Source organism: Takifugu rubripes, chromosome 16 (assembly GCF_901000725.2).
Source record: "Takifugu rubripes chromosome 16, fTakRub1.2, whole genome shotgun sequence".
NCBI lineage: Eukaryota > Metazoa > Chordata > Actinopteri > Tetraodontiformes > Tetraodontidae > Takifugu > Takifugu rubripes.
The window spans coordinates 7,662,890-7,667,683 of NC_042300.1; positions in this window are offsets into that span (position 1 = coordinate 7,662,890).

Consider the following 4,794-nt stretch of genomic DNA (forward strand, 5'->3'; position numbering starts at 1 on the left):
TGTCAGGAAAGCGGCCTTACATCCATTTACTGTGATTTTACTACAATAAGAGTATGTGGACGTTTTCATAAACAGCAGCTTTAGAAGAACCCTGTCAGATCACGTTACCATGACGATGTGGAAACCATGTCAACAGTGAAAGTGAGTATTTTCAGAAGGCTGTGATGGAGTTTAATGTGTTTTTACTGCAATACTGTTACAGTTGTAAGGAGTCAGCAACTGGAGCCCCCTGCTGGTAGGCTGCATTAACACAAGTCTTTACTCTTCACTGTACTGGAGATTAGTCCATTATCCATCGTCTCTGCTTCATCATGGATGGATGGATGAAGGATAAAACAGGGTCGAAGCCAAGGTGCAACACATCTCCAGCACAAGGTGTAACACATCTCCAGCACAAGGTGCAACACATCTCCAGCAGAAGGTGCAACACATCTCCAGCACAAGGTGCAACACATCTCCAGCACAAGGTGCAACACATCTCCAACACAAGGTGCAACACATCTCCAGCAGAAGGTGCAACACATCTCCAGCACAAGGTGTAACACATCTCCAGCACAAGGTGCAACACATCTCCAGCACAAGGTGTAACACATCTCCAGCACAAGGTGCAACACATCTCCAGCAGAAGGTGCAACACATCTCCAGCACAAGGTGTAACACATCTCCAACACAAGGTGCAACACATCTCCAGCAGAAGGTGCAACACATCTCCAGCACAAGGTGTAACACATCTCCAGCACAAGGTGCAACACATCTCCAGCACAAGGTGCAACACATCTCCAACACAAGGTGCAACACATCTCCAGCAGAAGGTGCAACACATCTCCAGCACAAGGTGTAACACATCTCCAGCACAAGGTGCAACACATCTCCAGCAGAAGGTGCAACACATCTCCAGCACAAGGTGTAACACATCTCCAGCACAAGGTGCAACACATCTCCAGCATAAGGTGCAACACATCTCCAACACAAGGTGCAACACATCTCCAGCAGAAGGTGCAACACATCTCCAGCACAAGGTGCAACACATCTCCAGCACAAGGTGTAACACATCTCCAGCACAAGGTGTAACACATCTCCAGCACAAGGTGCAACACATCTCCAGCACAAGGTGCAACACATCTCCAGCAGGGAGGCCTGCTTCTTCTTTGCATTCAGGATGCTTTGGTGTCCCTTCATCTCCCTTTTCTGCCCTTTTTGACTCTTTTCTTGGTCAGAATCCAGGTTTTTTGAGGCACCTAACAACAGCTGTACGACCTGGTCATAAAGTAGCTCTTTAAAAAACAATTATCCACTCATTCAACTTTTAATCTAATATTACCCTCTATCCTCCTCTGGGGTGAAAGGTCATCGCCAACAGCCTAAAGTTTTACATCCTTCAAGAACGTTGTGCCGGCAGTCGAGCAAAGAGCCTCTTTAACATCAAAACTTTGATATAGACGGACGAGGCGGCAGAGCTAATGGTGACATACGACACCGGCTCCATAACTTTGATCGCTCATTTTATCGTTGTCTATCGTGCAGGAATTTCAATTACAACTCATAATTTAGGACAGCAATTTGTCAACATATGCTGCCTCATCAATCTCTCACAGGGTTTTCCATTATGTATTTCACGCCCTCGCTTAATGTGTGTAGCTCAGGGGTGAGCGGAGTGGTTGGCGAGGATGCGTTCAGCTTATTTTTCATTTTAGTAACTCACTTTTCTGATCTGGCACTCGGCTCATCATTCTCGATCTCCCTGGTCCTCCTGGGTAAAGGAGAGCATTCCGCCTCCATTAGCTGTAATTAAATAAACCGTAGAGAGTTATATCTTTGCAGACGCGCTTATTTGCCACATTTAAGGACGGTTTAAATAAACGGAGGAAGAGTAAATCTTGAGTGCGGGAGCTTTTATCCTGGTGACAGCAGCACCTTCAAAATGAAACATCCCTTCAAGTGAAATAATCACAAAATGTTGACTTTTGCGAGGGTTGGGGGGGGGCTGAAGAGACAGAGAGATATTAGGTTGACACATGACAAGCAAATGATAAGGCTCAGACTATATGTTGAGCAAACGCTGCCACATTATCAGTACCTTCACTCATTTTTTGAAATTTTAAGCAGCACTTTCCATTGTCCCTTGTTATCGTGTACATTTGAACGGGTTACATGCCCTGCACGATGCGTAGATAAATAAATAAATATAAAGGCGACCGACACTTTTATCTGGCTGCGTGCAGGAACGCGTCTGTGCCGTCTGACAAAAGGCGGGGGGGGGGGGGGGGGAATACAGGCTGCTATGAATTGCATCCACTCTATTTCTATTTGATTTGTGCTCTCCTGAGAGGCCTATCAGAGAACCCAACACATTTACTATTAATAAACGGAGCGGGAGCAGGAGGAGAGGACCGGCCCGACAGTGATGCATGTGCACAGCGCAGGTGGATGAGCGTGTTAGGGAGAACCTTGCATCTACGCTCACATATGCATGTGTGAATATCCTGTTTTTGAAGCTGCCTCATCTATAAACTCCCTCCTAGAGGCAGGACAATACGATATAGCAATTAAGCGGTGGGGACAATGTATGCGAGGCGAGTGCTGATCAAGCAAAGGGTGCAGCCTCATCAATAGCTGAAAGGGTTTCGCTGGCTGGTGCTGGAATTTAGACACAAGTCGACTTCCCACCATCTTTGCAGGGAAAAGCAGATCTATGCCATCAAACGGGATGTTTCTGCTATTGATGTGATGGTTAAACAACTAAAAACTAACTTCTTAATCACTGCATCCACAATCCTTCTTGGTTGTAGCATCAATGTTCATGTAATATTCAGACCCTGTTCTATACTTTTGTATCTATAAATACCCAAAACGCTGTGAACGGAACATTATCATCAGCCTTTCTGTCTTTTTTATTTAGTTGACACCACTGTGGTGCTGAGTTTCTTTCCTTTTTTTTTAAGAAAACATAATTACTATGTGACAGAAGAAAAGTGGGTGGAGGATGTTGATGGAGGCAGGAATGGAGGAGACGATGAAGATAGCAGGTGGGGATGGTGTGAAGGAAGGAAGAGAGGGACGACAACTGGAAGAGGAGCGAGGAGGAGGTTACAGGGGCGGCTGCCACATCCAGAGAGAGGAAAATTAAAAGGAGGATTAGAAAGACTGGTTGGGAAGCGGAAGTGTGGAGAGGGGAGGAACGGTGCCACACGAGCGGCTTCACCTCCTGCTCTTCAAAGAAAGATGTCCCTGTTCTGCTTTCTGCCTCCGTCCTGCAGGTGGGAGAAATCCTGCAGTCTGTGCGCTTGATGCTAACGCTACGGAGCGTTACATGAACTAAAGACTGTGTGTGTGTGTGTGTGTGTGTGCGTGCGCGCGCGTGTGTGTGTGTGTGTGTGCGTGTGTGTGTAGGCGTGAGTCAGATGGAGGATTTCTCCCTCCATGAAAGCAGATCTGGAAACAGTTTTCCCCTTCAAACCAAAATCCTTATTCTAACCATCCAAGTGTGCACAGAATTACAGACTTACAGTCAGTACCTAGAATCCCCCCCCCCCCCCACACACACACACCCTTGAATTTATATCTTCGTGGTGACTTGTGAAGGCATTACCCACCCCCCTACTCTAACCATCCTAACTAACCGAAACCCAACTCTATCCTCAACCTTAAAACAACATCTGAACCCTCAAACAGTCCTTTAAAGTCATAGGAAACAGCGTAAATACTTGTAGAACGAGCGTCGTCAACTAGCAGGCGCTAACTAGCAGGCGCTAACTAGCAGGCGCTAACTAGCAGGCGCTAACTAGCAGGCGCTAACTTCAGTGTCAGTTGTCTCGTGATTGGACACGCTTCCCCCCAACGCTCCTCTTATATATCAGTGCTGTCGCCACTGGTGCCTATGGCAACGTCAATCAGGCGGTTGGTCGGTGCCAATGTTGAGCCGACCCGTCTCCGTGGCGACAGCGAGGGCACGGCTATATCGCCATTCCTATTTCTCCCATTTTTCACATCTCTTTCATCACCGCCGCTTCTGCTGTCGTCATTAACACAGATAAAGATGAGGACTCCTCTACACACAATTTGACTTCTGTGCCAATTAAACAGCCCACATGATGAAACTAGAGCACTTCCCAATCTGCACGTGTGCTAGCGAGCACGCCGTTCCCAATTAAGTCGTTTACACAGCATTCCGGTGTTTGGTGTGACTTTCAGGTGTGCGGACGGCCGATGAATACTTCGTTAGGGTGCCAACGGTCACGTTCAGGAAGTGGATGGACACTCTGAAGAGACCAATTAGGATTGATCATCAGCTCCCATTAGCGTTGTTCCGCCCACGATGTGGTGCGATTGCTTAATGAGAAGAGCCACAGGAGAGATGAGAGGATAAATGAAAGAGCTCTATCGTCTCCAAGCCTCCTTGGGGAAGAAGTTCCCCAAAAGGATTTTTTTTAAATGTGATTTCTTTCTGGTTTGCAGGAGGTGATGAAGAAGGAGGTGAGGAATTTTACCAGTAATTCTTTTATCACACTCCTTTTATTATTCCAATAAGAGTTTTTCCTTTTGAAGACGACAGGAGGTGAATAAAATGCTGTATCTATGCATAGAATTACAACTGTTTCATGGATAATTGGTGGTTATAATACCAATAGTGTCAGAAATGAGTTTTAAGGCTTTAATCTGTAATGGAGGAACGGGACCTTCTTAGAAAATAAACACTTTTCTGATATGTTTAAGTTCTGCATTGAAATGACGACGGCAGAGGAAACGTGTGGGGAGCGTTTTCGCTGCCTCTGGCCACTCCTCAACACCACTGAT